The 25,967-nt window shown below is 40.5% G+C and overlaps 1 long non-coding RNA gene across 2 annotated transcripts; it reads right to left on the minus strand.

Moving 5' to 3' along the window:
• Positions 1–1,406: 1,406 nt before the first annotated feature.
• On the minus strand, positions 1,407–25,650 carry LOC128018536 (uncharacterized). 2 transcript variants are annotated; one of them, XR_008184899.1, is made up of 5 exons: positions 25,409–25,650; positions 13,706–13,859; positions 10,063–10,150; positions 9,249–9,342; positions 1,407–1,595 (listed from the first exon to the last, which is right to left on the minus strand). It is a non-coding gene; the product is annotated as an uncharacterized LOC128018536 (long non-coding RNA). The 2 variants fall into 2 exon arrangements; XR_008184900.1 differs by lacking the exon at positions 1,407–1,595 and adding an exon at positions 1,630–1,731.
• Between the last annotated feature and the right edge of the window lie 317 nt (positions 25,651–25,967).

Below are 25,967 nucleotides of genomic sequence, written 5' to 3' on the forward strand. Positions count from 1 at the left end.
CACCATCAAACATCTAAAACTGTGATTTATTAATTAATTTATTTTTTTGCTTTGTGTTTGATAGGACAACTATTTGCTCATCATAACTACATCCCCATGTTGCACACATATACTAAGATTAAAAAAGGACAATGGAATCTGGTGGCAAGGCCTGTCTGTTTATAAAAAAGTACAGGGGTTAAGTGTTGACAGAAAACATGTCTGCTTGCGGTGGGGCCATGTGGTTTCTTTAGGTTTACAGTATGCTAAGATGTCCTCCATGGACCCAAAGAGGCTCAATTACTACCATCTGAACAGCAAAAAAAAAAAAAAAAAAAAAAAAACACTGCAGATTACACTTAACTCTAAGCTGGGCCGATGAAACACAGCCTTTTTACATTCTCTAGTTTTTTTTCCCCCTCTACCTTGAGGTGGAGAAACATGGCATCTGCCATGATGATTATTTAGACAGTACTAAACCCCATGGATGCCCAAGCTAAATCAAAACAACTTACAATAAGCATAAAATATTGCAAATATTGACTGAGATGTTTTATGATCAAGGCATCACATGACTCTTGTAGCTTACAGATACGCCACATGATTTAAGTGTTCAGGTATATTTTAAACTGAAAGAGATAAATCGATTCTAAAACAGTTTTGCTTGCTGATTCATTTTTGACTTGGATGTCTTATATATATATATATGACAGGGGTCAAACTCAATTCCTGAAGAGCTGGAACCCTGCAGAGTTTTGTTCCAACACTGCTCCAACACACACCATGTAGTTTACAAATAAACCTGAAGGACTTGATTAATTGGATCGGGTGTTTAATTAAGGGTTCAATCTAAACTCTGCAAGGCTACTGCCCTCCAGGACTTGAGTTTGAAACCCCTGATCTAGGAGTCAGATCGGTCTCTAAATACTTTAGTAAAAAATATTTTTAGCATCCTCCCATTTCACACTGAAAGTCAACGTTCATGCAAGTAAAATGAATATATTGTTTGTAAACATTCCACAGTGATATTAATGTTGATTTGTAAGAAAATTAATATTTTAGTTTCATAAATTTGGACTGTTTTTGAGCAGTCATGTGTTATATGGTCAAAGTAATTCAATAAGTTCAGTGTTAATGCAGGTAATTGTCAGATTATATGTTCTTATGAATTTCATATAACGATGTACGCATGAAGATTTTTCGTTATTTTGAAATGTGAAATTTCAATGAATATCATAATTTTTAATTAATAAAAGAGTGTGGCAAAGACAAAATCTATGAAGATTTTAAATGCATTACGACAGAAGAAATTATCCCTGTCGGTTGAGGGCTACGTTTTGTGCTCAACTTTAATCCTCTCCAGAGGTAAATGTACAATACTTTAAAGGACCACACAAGTCTCCCAGAGGACTGCTTCTAGACCCCCAGGACCACTGAAGGAGTGGAGGGGTCATCAGCTATGGTCTGGTCTCTCTGATATGGCAAGGGAGAGTCCAGCTGGCGCTGGATCATGGAAGAATGGGCAACAGGCCCTTTAATGACAGACAAAAACGGCTCCCTGTGGCTCTGTGGAAGCATCATCATTCTTCTTTGTCTCTTCTTCTGGGCTAAACCACCTACAAGAAGAATACGACCAAGTTGGCTTTGTGAATGACAGGACCGATTGTTTATTCATGCCGAGCAACTAAAGGAACACATGACATCACTGGCGTTGAGGCTCTGGGGGGTCAGATGGAATCATCCCAGGTGAACCTTATAAGACATAGTAAGACATTGTAATACTCTGCCATCTGAGATCAGAAAGATTACATCAATAAAACACCTTTAAATCTGCTCATTGTCAAAAGCCTTTAAAGAGTATGTGTGTTGTTTTTAGTTGGATTTAGTTTGTCTGATTTATGTATTATATGTAGCTGTATGTTGATTGTACAGCACTTTTGTGTGCATGTGCAGTTGTAAAGTGCTTTATAAATAAATGGAATGAATGAATGAATTGAAGGTGCTGATCGACATGAAGGCTTTCTCATATGGGTGAGTCTTTACATGTTGACAGTAACAGTAAACAGCACTTGAAACAAACAAGGATGGAGTAAATGGAAAAAAGCACGGTCCATTAGAACACGCAACAAACATGAGAATGGAAAAATGTGGCAGAAGCAAGATGTCAGGCTGGGAGGAAAAGAAAAAAAAATTACTAAAGCAAATCAATTTGCTAAAACACAACAAGAAAACAACTGAAGACACTGGGTAATTAGGTCACAGCAAGATGGAACAAATCGTACTTCCAGATTAGTGTGATCAAACCTGAGGAATGGTGCCAGGGTTCAGTAATTGTTTAATATGATAATTCAAATGGTACTTCGAACATCCAAAAAAGCATGGAATATGGTGTAATTCTGACATACAAATCAGCAGAAGACTGACCAGTCTACCAAAAGTAAAAGATAAAAACAGCAAGCTTATGGACGTTCAATAGGTCAGTCTTCTCACGTTTAATCTATCCAGTAAATGCACATGTGCCTATAATCTGAGTCCTTGCACAAAGCAAGTCCTAATGTGTTTTTTGTTCCATATCTTTCCCCAACAACCCATAAATACAAACACTACTGCAGCACTAGGGATTGTTAACTAAGCAAATAAATAATATAAGATTAAACACTAAACCCACACCTCGCTCTGACTCCACTTCCCTTTGTATAGGTCAAAAAACATCTGGGAAATGATAAGTTTACTTTAAAAGCCCTGCTTTAATTAGCGCTATGTTTTATTAGATGAAAAAAATAATCAAACGAATGCACACACACGTTTGAATCTGGCAGAAATGCAAGGGGTTCTGTATTTCTTATGGTAAACCATCTGTGTGAACTCTGTAAAAAGTTGAAAGTGCAATTATTTTAGTTCTTTTTCATCACCTTTCATCTCCCAACCCTGAATACATCTCTTTAAATATAAAAGTGTACATTGGGAGTTTCTTAAACACTCATGACGGTTTGAAAACGGTATTAAGGAGGGTTCTAGAGGAGTACAGTATGACGTTTATTTAATACATTATAAAGACAAAAGGGCTTTGAAAATTTAAAGTATGTGCTTTAAAACTTATGAAACAGATTTTGTCATTCTATTTTCAATTTTAATCAAATTATTAATGTTCCCACTTCACACTTGGAATTCTAAATTTTATTGTGCATGTCAGGATATCAATTCATAATACAGCTTTGCCAATTTATATGTGGTTTTATTAACAAAGTTCGGGAGAAGCACGATCAGATAATCATCCAATTTGACACAGGTGCATCTCGTTTAGCTAATCATCTTAAATAGCACGCAAGCGTACATATATCCAGTCTTCCTACCTCCTGTCCCATGACAGTTTTTCGGCATAGACCGTTTGTCAGCATTCGGTTCGCTCTGTCAGCATTCGGTTCGCTCTGTCAGCATTCGGTTCGCTGTGTCAGCATTCGGTTCGCTGTGTCAGCATTCGGTTCGCTGTGTCAGCATTCGGTTCGCTCTGTCAGCATTCGGTTCGCTCTGTCAGCATTCGGTTCGCTCTGTCCGTCATCTTATCACAGGCCCAATCTTCCTTCCGACGACGATATCTATCCGCCGAACACCAACAAGCGTCATCGCGTCAGCTGCTCTTCTCGCCAAGCCACACGTTGCGGCCAAAAGCTCGTGCAAATCCTTGAGCTCACCTCACTCGACAACACGATTTTCTCGCCAGGACCGGGCTCTCTCATAATGCTGGATCGCAGCCGTGCTCCAGTTCTCCCCGCAGTAAACCTCTCTCGCTTTTTCAGCCGTGGCGCAGTTCGATGCTGCCTCCACTAGCGGCGAAGACCGTGCGTTATTGTAGTGGCATGTCGTTCGTGAAAGAATCGCTTTTTTCGAATAAATCTTCTAGGCGAACGAATCGTTCTCAGTTTACACTCATTCATGAAATATTTTTTAGTTGTCATCCACAATGAGCGAGTTTCACATGAGTCTCAGAGATCGAGAGCTCTCATTCGTGAACGAAAGGACTAAACCGGTATACATGTCGAGCTGATTAAATGGATACATGTCGTTCATAAACGCAATGAACTGGTACATATCTTATCTTAACAAAAAATTGATGAGAGTAAACCGGGTCAGTTAGCCATTTAGCATGTCAATCTTGCAAAATGTAAAGCACAGTTATAGGTACTGTGCACATATGCTTGTTTACATATTTAGCATACAAAAGATAAATTCCACGTTTAATCCCCGATTTATGAACGTGAATATATAGATCAATATATGAACCGTCTGACCAAACAATTAAAATGCTAATCATGCAAGAAAACCTCGTGATTTGCTCATCTGAACAATTTAAATAGACGTTATATATAGAATGCGCTTATGAAGACGCCAAAATTTGTTAAACGGCGTTATGACTTAACTCAAAGCAAAGGCTTTTTGCAGAGTTGTCATCCACACCGAAATGTCTAAAGACATTACACTTACTTTACTGTGCATGTTTAAACCTCACTGAGATGATACAGACATAAGTTTCATGCAATTATTCCGGCAGGATCAATTATTTAGGGACATATTTCACCATTTACTGGCATGATTATTCAGAATTTTTCAAAAAACGCAACTGCCTCGTGTTTGGCTGCAGAACAACAAGTGTGAGTAAATTTTCTATCGTCTTTTTAGGACTGTTATATGAAAAGCATGCAAAGTAAATGTCTTTAGAAACGGCTTGAATTTGAATATCACATTACTGCAATTAACGTTACTGCTATAGACATGTCTATTGTTACAATGGTTTATAAAACTAAACATGCTACATCGTTTCAAAGCCTCTATTTTCACAGTCCATACTACAACAGGAAAACAGCATCCCAAATTGATCTGCTCTGGAGGCTGTTTAAAAGGGCCCGAAGGCCAAAACGAGAGGAAAAGATGCTTTTCCAACAGGACTGTATTAATTCAGACAAGGTTTGAGCAATTGTCAAATCAGCCAACAACTAAAGCAGCCAAAGCAAGCATGAAGCTACTTTTACTTGCAACACGGGCCTGCACATCTCAGTATTTCCATCCTGTTACTTCTGCTAGCAGTGCAGGCTACACAGGTTCTTCAAGACATTACACACCCCAGCCCCTTCCCACGACCCACAGCAGCTGAAGCAAACGTGAGGCCGCCTCCATTCGTAAACGCGCCCTCAACTCTTCCGCTCCCTCATGCTACTAACCATTTTTCTGTTCAGTGGCCTCCAGCTCCAGATTTGCCAGAAGGCAGAGGGTACCAAGACCTATTATTGGTCAGGCCGATTATTTTATTTATTTATATATCTATCTCGAACCCTCTTCAGCCAACCCCTCTAACGCCAGCTCATCCCCTTTCACTAAAACTCCTAATCTACCATAGCTAACTCTCCTAACATGCCCTATCTGTCTGTAACGGTCAATCCTCACTTCAGCCATCCTTCCGCAGGAGCTTTCTCTGTATCTCCCCACCGCCGCAGCATTGTCCGCTCCTGCAGGAGCCTTCTCTATATCTCCCCACCGCCGCAGTATTGTCCGCTCCTGCAGGAGCCTTTTCTGTTTTGTCCTCACTGCCGCAGCAGTCTCCGCTCCCGCAGGAGCCTCTACCTATATTTCACCACTGCCGCAGCAGTGTCTGCTCCCGCAGGAGCCTCTACCTATATTTCACCACTGCCATAGCAGTGTCTGCCCCCGCAGGAGCCCTTTCCATCCTTCCCTACTGCCGCAATTCTCGCTGCCGCAAGAGCCTCAAAAAAAATAAATAAATAAATAAATAAATATATATATATATTTTTATGTCCATTCTCCAATTCAACCTCATCAGGCTCTCTTTTGTCCAACTCCGGAACGCCCAATCTAAATTCACGACGGACCCTCCTTTCATCAACGACTCTGGTTTAAAAATATTAGTAATAAAGTATTCTTCAAAAAAAAAAAAAAAAATCCATAGATTAATCGAGTAATAAAATGTGTTTTTGCTTAATTATACTGATGTGCGCATGCAAAGTAAATATGATGGGTAGGATAAAATGTCAGGACCCCGGACTTTTATTTAGTCGGGTTGACGTACCTTTTCAGTTCTGTGTATGTGATGTGACACTAGTTTTACTTAAATCAAATGGTCAAATGCTCATGAACTGACTGTCAGAGCAGTTCTGGAGATGTTGTTCATGTGTTCAAGTCCTTATTTAGTGAGACAGCAGATGCAGAAATTACTGTGAGCGTAACGCGCGCTTCAGTGTGTGTGTGATAAAGAAAGTCGCGCTCCTGCTCCATTCATTAACAGAGACACACAGAACATGCAGGATTTACATTTAAATACTGTTCCGGCTTAATATTTAGAGATATTAATTCGTGAATTGGATGTAAGTGCAATGACCTATTTTGATTAATTCATTCAAAAAAAATAAAATAATAAAAAAAATAAAAAAATAAAATAAAATGAATAAATAAAAATAAATAAATAAATAAATAAATAAATAATAATAATTGGCAAAGTTCCGTGCCATTCCGCGTTCAACTGTAAATTCCGTTTTTTGTGACTGGATTCCGCGATCCCCTCCACGTTTTCTGCATCGTGGAAATTGTAGGGCCCTAGTTGTGGTATGCCAGCTCTGTCTTGCAATGGACACATGCCACAACGTTCTCTTTACGTCCTCAAATCAAAACACTGCTGACTCCTTGCAGTACGTGATTTTCGGACGCAGCGCTTGTCTCCTTCCGGCAAAAAAAAAAAAAAATGCTTTGTCACATTTAAAAAAAAAATAAATCATTGCGAAAGAACCTGACGTGAGATTTAGAATAAATTAAAAGAGGCTTCGAAGCAAAGGAATTTGCCTACATCATTTTTTGTAATCGCGTTACTCGAGGAATCGTTTCGGCCCTAAACCTAAGCAGCTCAAAAGGGGCCTCTCACATAATCCGATAGATGCCCTCGGTTGTTGTTCATCAGACATTTAAAAAAAAAAAAAAAAAAAAAAAAAAAAAAAAATATTCCTCCTTAAATCATGTTGTGTACTTGAATAATAGAAGCCTCTCAGTTATCGTTTCTTCGGCCAAAGTAAGGGCCCTCCAGCCATCGTTACAATCTCCTTGCCTATTTCAACATCGGACAGGGCTCTCCCTTCCGGTGCAGCTGGGCAGTGGCTCCCTTCGGTCGCAGTGTGAGCCTTTCATCTGTCATTGAGTTGCGCTGCGCGCTCAGCGGCAGACGGGGTTATCCCTCCCGGTGCAGCAGAGCCACAGGCCCCCTTCGGTCGTTGTGACAGCCCTCCATCCGATGCATCAAATTAAGCCTCGTATACAGTTGCAAGGGGGACTCTCCCTTCCGGTGCAGCAGAGCCTAGCTCCCTTCGGACGCAGCGAGAGTCCCTCCATCAGTCGCGTTTTCTTGCCTACTCCGTATCGGACGGGGCTCCCCTACCGGTGCAGCAGACCCACGGCTCCCTTCGGTCGCAGGGTGAACCCCCCCGTCTGAGTTATGTTGCATGCTCAATGGCGGACCGGGATCTCCCTCCCGGGGGAACACAGCCGCTGGCTCCCTTCGGTCGCAGCAGGAGCCCTCCATCCGATGCATCAAACCGTGCCTCGAATCTTCTTGCCTATTCTGCATCTGATGGGGCTCTCCCTTCCGGTGCAGCAGACCCACGGCTCCCTTCGGTCGCAGGGTGAACCCCCCCCCATCTGAGTTATGTTGCATGCTCAAGGGCAGACAGGGTTCTCCTTCCCGGGGGAATAGAGCTGCTGGCTCCCTTCGGTCGCAGTGAGAGCCCTCCATCAGACGCATCAAGCCATGCCTCGCATCGCAAGGGGGACTCGCCTTTCCGGTGCAGCAGAGCCGCAGCTCCCTTCGGACGCAGCAAAAGTCCCTCCAACAGTCGTATTCCAGTTAGCGTCAATCAGGGCTCTCCCCTCCGGGGCAGCACTCCTGCTGCAGAGTTGCGAACCCCCTACGGAGGCTGGGAGAACCCTCAGAGGCAAAAAACCGTGCCTCCATAAACCCGCAATGGGGGACTCCCCCTTCCGGTGCAGCAGAGCCGCAGCTCCCTTCGGATGCAGCGGGAGTCCCTCCAACAGTCGCGTCTCTTTGCCTTCTCAGCATCGGACTAGGGCTCCTCTTCCGGTGCAGCAGACCCACAGCTCCCTTCGGTTGCAGTGTGAACCCCCCATCTGAGTTATGTTGCATGCTCAACGATGGCTAGGGATCTCCCTCCCGATGGGGTACAGCCGCTGGCTCCCTTCGGTTGCATTAGGAGCCCTTCATCCGACGCGCCAAACCGCGGCTCGAATCTCATTGCCTATTCAGCATCTGACGGGGCTCTCCCTTCTGGTGCAGCAGACCCACGGCTCCCTTCAGTCGCAGTGTGAACCCCCCGTCCGAGTTATGTTGCATACTCTATGGCGGCCAGGGATCTCCCTCCCGATGGGATACAGTCACTGGCTCCCTTCAGTCGCAGTTAGAGCCCTCCATCAGATGCAACAAACCGCGCCTCGTACTCAGCCGCAAGAGGGACTCTCCCTTCCGGTGCAGCAGAGCCGCAGCTCCCTTCGGAGGCAGCAAGAGTCCCTCATTTCTTGATATCCGGCATCGTGCTCCTCCCATAAGCGGCACGGAGGGCTCGCTGGTAAGACGTTGCGAGCCGCAGCTCTCGTCGAACACTGCACGGGCTCTCCCGGTCGCTCTGCATTTTCTTCCCAACACGCATATTTTGGGGGGCAACTAAATTTTAGCTCTCTGGCTGCTGTCCTATGTCTTTAAGCTTCTTTTGGGGAGTTATTTGGGTTCGGGCTATGCTCCGGGCCCGGACCCCTCCCCCAGGACAGCACGCCAAAATATGCCTACTATTTGCCTTCAGATTAGATGTAAGGGTGAACTCGTGAAATGTGGTTTTATTAACAAAGTTCGGGAGAAGCACGATCAGATAATCATCCAATTTGACACAGGTGCATCTCGTTTAGCTAATCATCTTAAATAGCACGCAAGCGTACATATATCCAGTCTTCCTACCTCCTGTCCCATGACAGTTTTTCGGCAACCCTCCTCCACCCCAACTCCTCACTTCTAATCTATTTATCCCAAATTAGGGATAGGGGGAGTTATTTGGGTTCGGGCTATGCTCCGGGCCCGGACCCCTCCCCCAGGACAGCACGCCAAAATATGCCTACTATTTGCCTTCAGATTAGATGTAAGGGTGAACTCGTGAATTATCTATAAAAAAAACCTGAGGGTTGGTAAAGAAGTGAAATGCTGTTGGCTTTACCTTGATCCACATGTTGGCTTTTGGTTCGACAGCATTCAGCGGCTCAGCGCTGTACAGACAGCTCAAACACACAGCAGGAGTCTCTGGCTCCTCTCTGAGCATATATAAACAAGACCACAGGACAAAATGGCATTTATAAAATGTGAAAATGCCACATTCATCTGTGACATGCATGCATTTATAATCAGGCACAAACTAGGTTAAACTCTGATATCACAGTGGGAGTCAAAATCTAATTTAAAACCTAGAGACAAAAGTTTTACAGTAAACCAAAGAACAACTGTAAACCATATGATGTAAAACAAAAATTAAATTTTAATGTCAGTAATCAAATTAACAAATTTGTGACACTGAGAAAGTGAAAAAAAAGGTTTCTTGCTTCCAGTGTCACTCAAATTATTATGCTGATGATAGAACTTAATTTAGGACATAAATAGGTATACATTTTAAATACATTTATAAAACCATTTTTTTAATAAGATTTAAGTAAATTATCAGAAGCATTCTTTGCTAGTCTCAGACTTTTGGACCCTATTGTATATAATGGAGTAAAAAGTAAGACAAACTATTGCAATAAAACTTTTTTAGAACCACTTTTAAGGCTGCATGTGAAAACAAGGTCTGATATGAAATTTCATGAAGGGAAGTGTTGATCAGACAAAGAGAGAGAGAGAGAGGTAAGAGAAAGTGAGCCAAATAACAGAACAAATGCCCAGCAGGCCGCTACAGGGTTCATTGGAAAATTAGTGTAAATACCCAACCCATGCAGACACATTTCTTGGTCATAAATGGTTTAGAAGAATCATAAATTTACCATCCTCAGTAACACAAGGATACCAACAAAGTCTTCCCAGGATCTGGCCCCAAAAAAGAAACGTCTTCACGGCCTCACTAGTGTAGCTCTGTTATACAGTAAACACACACACATACCTGAGATGAGCAAAAACCAGCATGCATCATGAAAAACAAACTGCAATTGCACTAAACATTAGTTTCACAGTGCAGATTTAGTAATACAAGTGAATAATTTAATTTTTTTTTAAAAATGTCTTTGTATGCTTTGTTTCTGTGATGCTCCAACAACATGGATATGGATCATGGATCAACAAACACACTTCACATTGAGAGAGAAGCAAGAAAGAGAAGATAATTTTTCCAGTGATTAAATTCAGGCAAACTGTCTGGCATTCCACAAGGATACATCCTAGGACCCTTTTCATTACCTCTGCAATTTTTCCATCCCTAATGACAACATCAGAACTGGATTCATAAAGAATCATCAGCGCACTTTACCCTTGTAAACACGTTTCATGAACAGTAAACTTAAAATAAATGCCTCTTGTACCACAATAGACAACTGCACTGCGGTTTTATTTTTATTGTTTTTTTATATATTTTACAAAGGTCTTTGTAACTCAACATTAAAGGGACATTTTAAAGGACTGTGTGTTTGGATAGTTTTTGGAACATCAAGAAAGGTCTGATGGTTGCAGAGAGAAACTCAGCAGGAACAAATGTTCTCATGTCAGAACTATATTGCTTAGCATTTTCCCCATCAACAGCAGATCCTGTCTTAACTCATAGGCTGTGGTCAAATTTGTTTTCTTAAGTAATACTGACAGTCTAAGTAACATAATGATTGTATGCCACTTGTAGAGGTATCTGACATGAAAAGTATAAACAATTAGCTTATATAAAAAAAGTTAATAAATCATTACCCATATAACTTTTTAAGACAATAATAAAAAAAAAAAAACTTTGATGGCCTTTTATAAATTTGTTCCCATGCAAACAGACCTAGAGAGTAAATGATCACTTCTTTAAAATCAGTTACGTAATTAATGAAAACCAGCATGCTAATGCAAAGGCATGTAGAGTATCACAGCTTTTCGCATCAGTTCAAGATGTGCCCTGCCAATTTACTGTACACTGGAATCCATACAAAGGATCTAAGCCTTTTTACATTCCATAAGCACATACATTATTGGATGCTTAACGATTTCAGTGCACGCATGAAGAGAATGACACCATTCCTGTGGAACTTTAATAAGTAGATTCTCACAAAAGCAAAAAGACCTAGTGGCAGCCAAAAAAATAATTAATATGAATAGAGAGCACATACTAAACTAATTATTTGTAACTCTAGACCTCCCATTTGTAATCATTATATGAAAAGGAAAGTTTTCAGTTTATGAGAGAAAGCATATTATAAATACAACAAAGATTACAAAATTAAATAATTTGTTTTTATATTGTTACTGTACTGAAGCCAAAACAAGTGATCAAAATAGAAAATGAGAATGAAAGTTGAAAATCTATATTTTCATCCCCACTTTAAATGCTAGATGTATAAACCTGAAAATTAGAAATCAGAGAAAACTGATGATCAGCATCATCGTAGAAACAAAGCTGGATTGGATTGGTTTGTTTTTGTCAACTTAAAGGGGTCATATGATGCGATTAAAACTTTCCCTTTTCTTAATTGTGTTATGTAGCTATTTGTGTATGTATAAGGTCTGCAGAGATACAAAACTCAAAGGCCCCACGAAAGAATGTACACAGGTTAAAATGAAAAAAAAAATCCTGAGCCTGAAATTTTTTCCAGGGGCAGGGCAGCATATAATAACTGTGGCAACTTTAACATTTGAAAGGATACTATGCCAAAGTTATTGCTTTCTTATTGTAAGTCTGAGTTTGTTCAGCCAGCATCATGGTACAGGCCCCAGCTCTAGCACAGGGGTGTGAACAGTTTTGTAATTTTCTTGTACCATGCCAGAGATCTCTTCTCATGGGAGTTAAAGGGCAAAAAGTCTTATTTACACATTCACAAGTCAGCAAATACTGAATGTGCTCATACACACACACACACACACGTGCATCTCTCAGTCGACCTCGAGCACGGGCGCATCGCCAGCAGGCACCCAACTGTGCCAGGCTTAGGAAAAAAACTGTTTACGGGACCGTGAACTCCCCAGCTGGGAGTGGGAAAACCGGTTCTGATGGAATACAAATGAGGAAATTGATATAAATGAGACATTTCTAAAATCCCTAGAAGCAACCTACATCCTTAACTAATTCAAGTGCTGCTCTTCAGATACGCTTCATTCAGGCTGTTTTATGAGGCTATGCCGGGAATAAGAGTTTAGGGCCAATTAAGAAATCCTGATGCCGTCTCGTTGCTGAATTCTGTCCGTGGGGCTGACGCATGCCGATTCCGAATGTGATGGAAACGAAAGGCTTGACTGCATTTTGGCAGGGTGGCCATTGTAAATTGAAATAAGAAAGCCTACAAGATTTTGTTTTCTTTTCCAACACACCAGGCACCAAGCGCCATGTGTGCATGGCCAACGGGAGATCTGCTGGTGCAAAAGGCCACTGCAAGTTGAATAAAGACCTTCTTTCAAGGTGAAAAGAGTCAGTGGGAGGCAGAATTTTTCTTAATACTGGTCCTTCACAGAGTCATCCTAACCCATGCAATCTCGTCCAAATTTGCAACACTTGATGCAGGGATAGATTAGGTACACACTGGTAGTCCCTGGGTGGCTATTAGCCCACTAAATCATCACCACGGCCGTGCCAATGTCCTGCCTTCGTCCGCACAGAGCAGCTTCTGTTAGGGGTGCTAAAAGAGTTAGTTAAAGCACTATGACCTTAATTTTAAAGGTGATTTTATTAATTCAGCAGTAGAGATGTGCAAAACTATACATTTTCAAACCTGACTAACATTGAGTTCTCAGTTACTGGGAGACTTTTAGCATGATAGAGCACAGCATGCTAAAACTCATTCCAAAAAGTTGCATCTATTAATTTATATATAGCACCACAGTTAAATAGTATTACAAGGTTCAATAACTGGTTAAAAAAAAAATATATTATATATTATATATATATATATATATATATATATATATATATATATATATATATACACATTATAAAACAATCAGTAATGTTTTGTTATGCCATCATTTTCAAGTGATTAATTTATGATGTTCCTTTAACAGTTTTCAGCTAAAAAAAAAAAAGGGGGGGGGGGGGGCAGGGGATGTATTATATACTATAAATCACATTTTTATATTATACTATTTAAATGCAATACTGCAAATTTAAAATGAATACAATTTATATCATGGGTTCAGAGAAAAAGTTCACAGGACTAGCAAAAAAATATAAAAATATATACATAATTTAAAATCTTAATGCAGTTGAGCTCACTAATCAGTTGGATATTGAATGACTAGATGGTCAACATCCAGTCCAGATAATGTAAACTCTAATGCAATGCAAAGAATTAAGAATATTGCTATGCAGAACCACATTATAGATCAACAATTGTTAACTGGATCCTAACATTTAACAAAATGGGGTCAACTGTGGCCTTTGTAAAATGCTAACACAAAACTCCAGACAAAAAATACTGGATGAAATATAAAGCTGTATGCTGACATTTTTCATACCATTTGCTGCAACCCCTGCAGAACTTGCTGGAGAAAGCTCCTCAGAGAGTCAAGGTGTCAAGAGCAGAACATGATGGATCCTCCCCCCAGTTCACGGCTTTGGCCATCCAGAACTTGCCAATCTTTGTCAGAAACAGCCTCAATTTTCTCAAGTCTGCGAGGACACACACACAAATAAAAGCTACCATAGGTAAAACAAGGCTTTTTGGGAGGGAACTTTTCCATTCAAGGCCAGCAGAAAGTGTGTTTCTCATTCCAGAAAGAGTAGGAGAGTTAAGACCATAATAATGATGCCTTTTGTACAGAGGGGTTGTAATCAGGAAATGGGGAGTTGAAAATGTGTTACCCAATTGAGGGCTTTTAATTTGTCATCAGCCTTTATTTCATGCGCCGGCCAGTTTGAAAAAGGGGGAAAAAAGATAAATGCAGCACTGGGTAGTGCAATAAAGTCTTCGTGGACTTCCAGAACTCTCTCAACTCAGCTCTGAAGTATTTTGACAAATAAACAAAACCGAACAAGGCTGAAACCATCAGTAGAGACATATGCTTATCTGTGTCAGGCTGGAGGCGAGGATCTCACACCACGACCACGGTGTAATGGAATAGAAATGGCGTTCAAACAGCTTGTGTGTGCAGGAGCAGGAGTTTGTGGGTAATTGTTGTTCTTTGTCTTAATAACAGGTCTGTGAAAGACACAATAAGGGAGTATTTTTATGATTTGCTCGTAACAGCGGAGTCGTTTAATGTTTTGCCATCACCCTGCTGGAAACATCCTTTGGGTGAGACAATGTAAATATATAACAAGCCTTTCTTTTTTTCTTTTTTTTCTCCATCAACCAAACTATGAACAAACGCTCCTTGTTTACTTGTCATCCCTGCACAACTTTCACCAGTTCTCCGGGGGACACAGCCGCCTGGCCAATAAACTGCTGCGGCCAAGATGGGTGTAATTTCCAACATAGAATACTAGTAGAGTTATAGCTGAATTTGTGCAAGTGTCAAATTATTTGGGCTGTTATGTGCTGGAGATGGTCAACATTGATTCATACCAACACATACTAATGTCCTGACTGTAGGCCAAATAGAAAAAAAACTGTAGTAAAGAAGTGATTACACATGTAAAATTAGGCTCTTGACAAGCAACATTCAACAGCAGAATCAAACAGGTTGGCCTTTCAATTGGTTGATTTGGTTTGGCTGGTTGGTTTAAGCCAGTGGTCTCAAACTCAATTCCTGGAGGGCCACAGCTCTGCAGAGTTTCACTCCAACCAGCTCAAAAATCACACCTGCTTGGATGTTTCTATTAATCCTGAAAACCTTGATTAGCTGGATCAGGTGTTTGATTAGGGTTGGAGCTAAACCGTGCAGAGCTGTGGCCCTCCAGGAATTGAGTTTGAGACCAATGGTTTAAGCAAAAATGTCTGTTCAGAGAGCTGGTGTCTGATTGAAGCTGTTATTGAAGCTTCATTTACCCTGGTGCTAATGGTTTTGACATTCTCAGCTGCAGGGTGTAGCAGAAATGAGTCAAATCAGACAAATCAAAGAGTCTATCAGAGCTGTGTGCATTGAAACATGAGCTGAATTCCTCAGGAAGTCATAAATCAGTTCTAGTGCCACAGGAACCAAACAAGATAACCAACCAACCAACTTGTTCACACAACAGCTTTCAACATTAACACCAATAGAACAATTATTGACAATTTTAATTCAAAGAAGAGATTGTCAAATTTATTGTTCGTGATTGGAATGCAACGCTGGACATCACATGTAAACCCAGGAGATCAAGTTAAATACTTGCATTGACTTCCCCCCCCAGCCAGTGAAACCAGACTGAAATTCCTAAGGGGGAAGGGCTTTAAACCTTTGTCTTCACAGAAAAGTCCTTTGCCAGAGAATGGCAAAGAAACCCTTTTTATACATTATATATGGACCAGAATGAACTCAAAAAAGACTTATGAATGAATCATTCTATTGCTTAACTCCATATTCATTTACGTGTAACCCACACATTTGACTATCATGTTATAATCACTTATCGTGTATGTTTTCTTTAAATGACTATGGTATAGCTGAAGGGTACATAGTCGTGTTTGATATGTGTGTGATTGAATTTTCTTGCTTGATATTGCCCTGACAATCATTTATTTGTAAAATATATCATAATCATGTTATAGGAATCATGTCCAAAATTAGACCCTGTGAGGCAAGAACCACATGCTTGGTAAGATAAACAAATGATTTATGATACCCAAGACTCAAGAACATATCTGATTGGTCAAGGCAACATTTGAGGGGTGGCCAACAGGAAGTTTTAAATACTTTGGACACGATGTAATTTCGCTTTTTAGTCATGCCTTGCTTTTAGTCTAGCATTGCTTGTGCTATCAGTCATGCGGGCTTTTAGTCTGCTTTTAGTTCCAGCCTTGCCTGCTCTTAGCTTTTAGCTTGTAGCTTTGCTACCTAGCTTTAGCTTTTAGCATCTAGCCATGCGGTTAGTCATCAATGTTCTTTGAGCGCGGTTCCAGCGTGGCTGCCTGCTGCTACTATGCCACGATGAGAAAGAAAACAACCTAGTCTCGTCAAACTTTATTTCTTTCCTTTTCCGTTTGAGAGTTTCGTGTTCTGAGTTAAGTTTTGTAACGTCCATTCAACTTCAACCAGCGAACACGACTCTGCACTTTCAGCCAACGCTCAACAACCACGGGCTTCCCAAGACGTCACTTCACTACTGAACTTCCAGCCAATCAGCGACACCAGGATACCCCTTTCAACTGGAGTCCCTTTCACAGCAAACGAAGGCAACGTATTCCCAGATATTTGTTGTGCTGGTGTATCTAATATAATTTTAACCCCATTGAGGAACTCAATGCGAGCGCTAATTACGTGATTGATGGTTGTTCATGGCTATGCAATTTAACGTATTGCTGTTAACTTGGGATTCCATATTTCCATTCTCTTAAACTCATCTTTCCCTAACTTTCGACCTTCCTGCAACTTGTGTGAATGTGTGTGTGCGTGCGTTTATGTGTTAGATTAGTTTATATGTCTTAGATTTATCTAATAAAGCCTTATTCATATTGAAAAGAGAAGTATCTTGTGTTTTGTGCTTACAAGTTAATGTCTTAAACTGTCGATCTTGTTACTGTGCTAATTGATAGTGTTTTCACTATAGTTTGGATATTAGTATCCAGCGCAGATTTGATGTTAAACGGCTCGTTCACTGAACCGCAGGCGCGTCTCCGTGAACAGCCGTGAAACAGTGATTCTGTTCAAATTCCCTTTAAAATCTTAAATGATTCCCTTTGAGCTAAATTGACCTGTTTCCCTTACATTTATAATGGTGGAGAATGCAGGCAGTTTAATCTAAATTGTGAGCATAAACCAAGTTATTTAATCTTTGATTTTGCTAAAGGAATGAAAGGTGAGAAGCTTGCGAGACTGGAGTGTGTGTTTGTGTTTGTGTGACGTAAGCAGCGCGCGCCCTCCCGCTTGAATGAAAGGAGCTAGAGGAGACTTTAACTCGAGTCCGTCTCCCCTTTATTATCAGCAGTAAGTGAACTTAAAAGTAAACATCTGAGATTGTACAATAAGGTAGAAATTGAGCGTGTTCCTCATTTGTGTAATGCCTTGTTTTATAGCTGATTTGATTTCACTGCGTGTTCCAGTGTCTCAAACGCTATCTCAGTCACTGTTTGCTGAACGGAGCTAAACTGTTAGTGTTTAAAAAGGGATATAAATCGGTGAATAAAGAATAGTTTTGAGCGGGTTCCTCAATCTATTTATCAAAGTCCCCGTATTCATATTTCATATAGTTTGATTGCCAGTGCGTGTTCCACTGCCGAATCAAATTTGATATTCGACTCCCCTAAGTTAACGTTAAACATTAGAGAACAATGTTTGCCCATTTGTATCCGTTCACAAAGTGAATGCAATCTCGCGTAACACTGCGTGTGTCCGAGAGTAATTTGAATGGGAGTGTTTTAAAAGCTTGATCAAGTAAATTTTAACTGTGTACCAACAGCGAAGGAAAACTTTTATGTTTGTGTCCAGAAAAACTGGCACGGAGAATCAAATTGCTGAGATTGATATAATAACTACAGCAGGAAGCTGCTATTTGAATTAAGATAAATTTAACTCTATACAAACTGAGAGTTTAAGTGCCACATCGCAAAACCAACTGAAAGGCGGTGTTGTTATTTGTACAGTGTTGAAATGAGCCGACATTTCATGTAACATGCTTAACTGTATTTGCAACAATGCAACGATTCATGTGCTAATCCACTAGAATGTGTTTTGGTTGCCATAGTGACGACCGTGACCAGGAAGACTAACGTACTTCCGGAGCAACTCTGAACTGTGCACGCGCAGCGCACAAACTCTGCGGTGTCGCTAAGCTAACGAAACCATTGCATTTACATTGAAGTCTATACTAAAGCCACTAGCCTCAAAGGTTAGCCGTTAGCATTACCATCCAGTGGTAGAATAATGTGTGTTTGGGCAACGCTGACGTGATTTAACCATTTTAAACATCTTAACTAACACTTGTTAGTCTCTTTCTTTTTATCGCTCTGTTTTCTCACTAGACCACTTATTTTCATTTTACTAGAAAGGGAAATACTGACTCACAATTATTAATTGTCAAATTGAAATTTAATTGAAACATTAAATTTATTTTGAATCATTTAAAATTTCCCTCTCAGATCATTTCATATGATCTTTTATTTCTAGTATTCTCTTTTGGTCTTAATTATTTTAGGAATGAATAAGCCTTGAACTTTGGAAGTTAAGTAAACTTATTCTTCCTAATTTATTTATTACCCATCTGAATATATGCTATTCAGACCTTTACTTATTTGAATGCGTTTTACCCCTCTTCCTATTTTGGTTATACACTTAACCACTATTGTTTTACGTATTGATTTCCTCTTTTTAATTTCATTTTTGCATATTTTGCCCATTTATTAATTTTTTAAATTTTCCTATTTCTTACCATTTCTTTTGTGTATCCTAGCCTGGGAACGACAAACCTGAGCCCTAAAAGGAGACATTGTTATCCCTCACTACGAGTTCAAATAAATTAGAAAGACAACTCTCTTTCACTTAAAGTTTATTTTGTTTGATTAGTTGTGCAGCAACTAACACAACGCTCTCCTTGTAGTTGAGGTAACCGCTACTGAGACTTACCATCTCCGTCCTCTCTCTCCTTTACTTTCCTCTTCTCTTTTTACATTTGTAGGACATGTAAGAACCATCAATCAATTCTAAGTGAAGTAAATACACAATCGTGCCAAAGACGACGAATCATTCTTATGAATTTGATTGTAATCATCCTCTCATTTGTTCTTCCTAACCTCCCTACATTTGGAAACGCAATCCAAGTTTTAGCATCTCATCCAACGTTGAGATCAATTTAATAGAGATACGTGTTGAGCAACTGTCGCCCTCGCTGACTCCCTGGTGAGCGGTCCAACTGAAAGGTGTACGGTGTCAATCCTGTCAGACTAAGAAAAGAGATATCAGAATTATTATTGTATTCTTTTGTCCAAAGCAAGAAATATAATAATATTGTTTACGTTTTTGATAACATTTAATTGGAAAAAATAATTTTCCTCATTTGAAAAACAGAAATTTTGCTTGTCATTTGAATTTGTTTTTCACCTCTGTCTCTCTTTTCCTCTTCCTCATTAGAGTGACAAAGTCTTCGCATCTCTAGTCTACTTAGACACCCTGAGACCAACACAATCATCACCACATTTCACTAGTGGTTCACAATCACTGATACAACACTTAGTTGTCCCACCACACATAGGCTTTTACTCCACACAGATCTGTGTCAGTCTCTCTTCTTCCCAGCGTGCCAACATGCCGCAGACTGCAGACCCCATTTCCCATGGGGAAGATGTGAACATTTGGCTGACAGGCATAACAGACAGCCTCACTCCAAAGACATTTGAACTGTTATTATTTTTAATAATAATCCTAATCCTGAGAAGATTCCTGACACAAGATTCAAGCCAGAACAACAACCACGAGGAGCTAGTCAAGATCACGAGCTCACTAAGCTATGCCTTCACAACCCAGCTGAAACTGAGCGACAAGCACATCACCCACCTTCAAGAGGAGCTGACACGTGCTGAACGTCGCATAGACAAGCTGGAAGTGAAAGTTCAAGATCAACTCAAAGCACCCAGCGAGAGGGAGCAGGAAACAACGGAACAAGTTATGAAGCTCCAAGCAGCCCTGGCAGCAGCTCAGCTCGACCAGCAACATGCAACGGCTGCTCAGAAAGACCTGGTAAACAGACTCCAGTATGCCGAACAGCTACTGGAGAAAGCCAAGATAGACATCAGAAACAACAACTCTGAAATCAGTGCTTTGAAAGACCACCTTGAAAGGTACAGAACTGAAATGGACAATCTGACCCAACAACTAGACGATACCAACGATGAGCTCTACATGGTCAGAAAAGAACTCCAAAATGCTTACAAGCACAAACTAGAGCCAAGAAAAGAGAAACATCTCTTAGCCTCATCACTGCTGAGCAGAGCAGAGTCCCACGTCCAAGAACTGGCATATGACGAAAGGAGTGAAGGGCCACAACCCAAAACCTCACCTGCCTTCGCCACACAACCCTTTCCTGCCAACGAAAGAAAACCTCCCGTCCAAGGCCTTGAAGCTGCACACGGGATGACCATCAAAGACCTCAACAAGCTGTCTAAAAACATCAGCAGGTTCAACCCGAACTCCACAGAGAGCCCCGACATCCAAGCTTATCTGCGAGATATCGAATTTCACCTGGAAGTGAGACCTCATGTGACTGACAGAGACTGGTTATACCTCCTTAGAGCCACGTCCAGTTCCGAGGTACGAAACTTTCTAGATCGACAGCCCAGTCAAACCAAGTCAAACTACCAGCGACTTCGTGAGGTCCTGATTAAAGAGTTTACAGACCCAGAGTCTGAACATGGACTGTTAACTGCCTTGGAAACCAAACAAGGTCGTCAAGAGACTCCACAAGCTTATTACAACCGACTCCGACAATCCTACTTTGGTGCACACAACAGCCCTGACCTTGAAGAGGATGTGAACTTCAAAAGCCTCTTCCTAAGAAATCTGCACCCTGGAGTCAGTCACCATCTAGGTGTCATGGCCTGTCCGAACTCCATGACCATCCAACAGTTGCGTGACCTAACACAGAAGGCCTATAACAAGCAGAAGTTGGCCTCAAAGAAAGGTAACAAAACCTCCACACTCTTGAACTCTGTCAACAAAGACTCAAGCCTTGCACTGGACGACACCCAGTGGCATCACAACACCAGAGTCTTCCATCAAGAGCACAGAGAACGTGACGCCCATATCCACGACCGCTTTCAGCCCAACTGCTGGAAAAATCCATGGGACCAGCCACGCTTCTCAAGAAACCAAAAGGATAAGAACATCTGGAAACCTAACCAGATATCCAAAGGTAATCACCTGACTCATCCAAGAGCAACTCGTGTGGGTAAGCGACAACAAAACCCACCTCAGCACCACTCAGACATGCACAGTGCTGAGTATGCACAAGAACATAACCGCTTACCATTAGAAGACACGGAACAAGTCATGGAACAACTAAGAGAGTTCCTTCAAGACAATTTACATGCAGGTGACCACAAAGTTGAGTCATGCTCGCTGTGACCAGCGACAGAACGGAAGGCCGGTGATCACCTGGTGCACCGCATCAGAGATGACAAGCACCTGTTCAACAACAACCCAGAATGAACAAGTCTTTAATGGCCAACTGTTGATGAAAAATCTGAGGTACTAAAGGACATCACCTCAGTCACTAACAAACTGTCAAATGAACTCCAAGTTCCAAATTCCCTGTCTGTGCAACAGCAACCACCAGAGCACAGAAGGTCAGAAAGTCTGCTACAGCCAGAAGGCATCACAAGAAGAATGCAACATAGGAGACAAGTTTTGCAACTCAGCTTCACACAGCCATGCCAAACTGCCTCCGACTGTCTGCCAAAGAACTCCCTGCCTTGCTGGACTGACCCCTCATTAGACCATGGACACGCCCTCATCCAAGCCAAGGATGCAGAGAGCCAGTCTTCAGTGACATGCTAGAAAAAGGGGGAGACAACACAGACTTGAACAGATCTGACCACACATGCACTACACCAGTAACACACAACATTACCTACACCCAGAGGTAAACACATCTACTGATAACACAGTCAACAAACATATTCTTCCCACAGGTAGAATATCCAACTTTTAGCGTAACAAAGTTACACATACCCACCATGAAGAAACGTGCAGCCATCCTCACAATAGGTAGAACACCTGACACTAAGTTAAGGTTCATGACACACTAGCTGCACCTGACATCCTAGCTCAATAGTAGTTGTAACACATGCTAGGAAAACCCACAGCAGCCTTGTTTTGTTTTGTTCTTCTTTTACCTATCCTTCTCCTTCCCCTCTTTCCTGAGTAGGTGAAACGCCTAGACACCCTGCGAGGGTCGAAGGTCTGATATTAGGATTGACTCGCAACACCTAATATCCGCCAGCCACTCTAAACTGAATGGAAGCCAGAGAGCTCCATGCATGATAGGTCAATTCATTGAATTAAAAATGAAATTACTAGAAAACTAATGGTAAACATGTAAAGTAAGACAACCTAGAAGAACCAAACAAAGTTAACCACAAATTTGATTGATGAATCAAAATAAAAACAATTTCCAAGACCATCTAAACTATCCTCAATGTGCTAAACTACATTGACTAATTGAACTTAACCACGTGTACCTAAATAACCTGATGCCTGCACCAGTACAGTAACTGTCATGGAGGTGTTGTCTTGCTGTTTGCTGTGTTTGTCTGCTTCTTCTGCCTTTGTTTCTCCAGCGATCGACGATGTCTTCACCTAAACACCTCGCCGATCGAAAGGGGGATATATGTAGCAGAAATGAGTCAAATCAGACAAATCAAAGAGTCTATCAGAGCTGTGTGCATTGAAACATGAGCTGAATTCCTCAGGAAGTCATAAATCAGTTCTAGTGCCACAGGAACCAAACAAGATAACCAACCAACCAACTTGTTCAAACAACAGCTTTCAACATTAACACCAATAGAACAATTATTGACAATTTTAATTCAAAGAAGAGATTGTCAAATTTATTGTTCGTGATTGGAATGCAACGCTGGACATCACATGTAAACCCAGGAGATCAAGTTAAATACTTGCATTGACTTCCCCCCCCAGCCAGTGAAACCAGACTGAAATTCCTAAGGGGGAAGGGCTTTAAACCTTTGTCTTCACAGAAAAGTCCTTTGCCAGAGAATGGCAAAGAAACCCTTTTTATACATTATATATGGACCAGAATGAACTCAAAAAAGACTTATGAATGAATCATTCTATTGCTTAACTCCATATTCATTTACGTGTAACCCACACATTTGACTATCATGTTATAATCACTTATCGTGTATGTTTTCTTTAAATGACTATGGTATAGCTGAAGGGTACATAGTCGTGTTTGATATGTGTGTGATTGAATTTTCTTGCTTGATATTGCCCTGACAATCATTTATTTGTAAAATATATCATAATCATGTTATAGGAATCATGTCCAAAATTAGACCCTGTGAGGCAAGAACCACATGCTTGGTAAGATAAACAAATGATTTATGATACCCAAGACTCAAGAACATATCTGATTGGTCAAGGCAACATTTGAGGGGTGGCCAACAGGAAGTTTTAAATACTTTGGACACGATGTAATTTCGCTTTTTAGTCATGCCTTGCTTTTAGTCTAGCATTGCTTGTGCTATCAGTCATGCGGGCTTTTAGTCTGCTTTTAGTTCCAGCCTTGCCTGCTCTTAGCTTTTAGCTTGTAGCTTTGCTACCTAGCTTTAGCTTTTAGCATCTAGCCATGCGGTTAGTCATCAATGTTCTTTGAGCGCGGTTCCAGCGTGGCTGCCTGCTGCTACTATGCCACGATGAGAAAGAAAACAACCTAGTCTCGTCAAACTTTATTTCTTTCCTTTTCCGTTTGAGAGTTTCGTGTTCTGAGTTAAGTTTTGTAACGTCCATTCAACTTCAACCAGCGAACACGACTCTGCACTTTCAGCCAACGCTCAACAACCACGGGCTTCCCAAGACGTCACTTCACTACTGAACTTCCAGCCAATCAGCGACACCAGGATACCCCTTTCAACTGGAGTCCCTTTCACAGCAAATGAAGGCAACGTATTCCCAGATATTTGTTGTGCTGGTGTATCTAATATAATTTTAACCCCATTGAGGAACTCAATGCGAGCGCTAATTACGTGATTGATGGTTGTTCATGGCTATGCAATTTAACGTATTGCTGTTAACTTGGGATTCCATATTTCCATTCTCTTAAACTCATCTTTCCCTAACTTTCGACCTTCCTGCAACTTGTGTGAATGTGTGTGTGCGTGCGTTTATGTGTTAGATTAGTTTATATGTCTTAGATTTATCTAATAAAGCCTTATTCATATTGAAAAGAGAAGTATCTTGTGTTTTGTGCTTACAAGTTAATGTCTTAAACTGTCGATCTTGTTACTGTGCTAATTGATAGTGTTTTCACTATAGTTTGGATATTAGTATCCAGCGCAGATTTGATGTTAAACGGCTCGTTCACTGAACCGCAGGCGCGTCTCCGTGAACAGCCGTGAAACAGTGATTCTGTTCAAATTCCCTTTAAAATCTTAAATGATTCCCTTTGAGCTAAATTGACCTGTTTCCCTTACAAGGGCAAGTGCATTATTACACTCCACTCAACCACATCTCATCATCCTGGAGTTCAGATCATCTCAGAAATCTGAGAAGACCTAATAATAAACTCTGTACAGATGCACAGATCTTGATGAACTAATTTATCAATGATTCTATGTGATGAGTCCTGATGCGGTCCATTCTGGTGTCCCCTTAAAAATCTATTTTTGTATTGTCCTGCATTCTTAAGTAATGGCACTACACTATTAAAAATAATGTTTTATTATTATTATTATTGGCATCTATAATTCCATGGTTCTGTAACCTTTAACATCCATAGAACCTTACCACTGCATAAAAATGTTCTTTATCCACCTTATTTTGCAACACAAAATTAAGCTACCTTTTTATGAAAATAAATTCCAGTAAAAAGTGACCACTTACACTCTTGTGTAAAAAAAAAATAAGGTGGATAATATAAAAACATTATTATTCAAATGTTCTCAGTCTCCACACTAAGAAAAAAAACATGGTTAAAAGTTTCCTCATAAAAATAAATAAATACATAAAACAAACATTATATCCTAGAACTAGAGTTTATGTTTATATTTCTTAACTGTCTTTGACGTCAGGAGCATTCTCAAATTGTACAACGGTTACGTTAAGTTAGCTTGGCTTTATACTTAACTTTTTTATTAAATAATTTATGTTTGTATTCTCACTGGCTACCAACATAAGCAAGAATTTCACTTCAGTCTGAGCACATACACATCTACAAAGAAAAATTACAGTAAGGAGTAAAGTGATGAAAATAAATTCCTGTCGTATCACGTAACCTAATTAATATTAATGATTAACGTCACACCATGATTCGTAAATTCGCGTTCTAGTTCTGGCAGTCGAAGATAAAGCCAAACAGTCTGCCCAAATGCTTAATTTTCATGTGAATAAACAAACAAACATTAGAGATATTACCTGTAAAATCCACATCTGGAGTGTGTCGACGGTGAGCACGCTCTGCGAAGACTTCTGCTGTTCAGTTTGACAGCAAATGACACCCACGACGTCCTTATTTTGCTCAGGCTTACTATTGCCATACATGTATTGTCATACTTTCCTAATAATCTAAGATAACGGCACAGAATAGAATAAAATCAAATATCAGATTTTCGCGGCATAAGTACAAATCTTTCTGAACTTCCGTCTCAGACACCTAAACCGGATGTTGTCATCTGCTATTGGCTGCGCGCCTTTAAAAGGGGCGGGACAAAATCGCAGCATTGACTGAAGCGCTTTAAGAGCAGATACCTCAGTCACTTTTAACACTCTGATTATCATTTTCCTGAATCAACAAATGTGCCAAATGTTTCTACCACATCACTGTATGATAATATGGAATAAAATGACAGAATGCGTCCAGCTCTTCTAACATAATAAATATAAAACAACTATTAGTTTATTTTGAATCCCCTTATGCATTATATAGTACAACGTTTTGAACAGATAGTTTATTTTAAAAATGTAACGTATATTT

This window comes from Carassius gibelio, chromosome A8 (genome assembly GCF_023724105.1).
Source record: "Carassius gibelio isolate Cgi1373 ecotype wild population from Czech Republic chromosome A8, carGib1.2-hapl.c, whole genome shotgun sequence".
NCBI lineage: Eukaryota > Metazoa > Chordata > Actinopteri > Cypriniformes > Cyprinidae > Carassius > Carassius gibelio.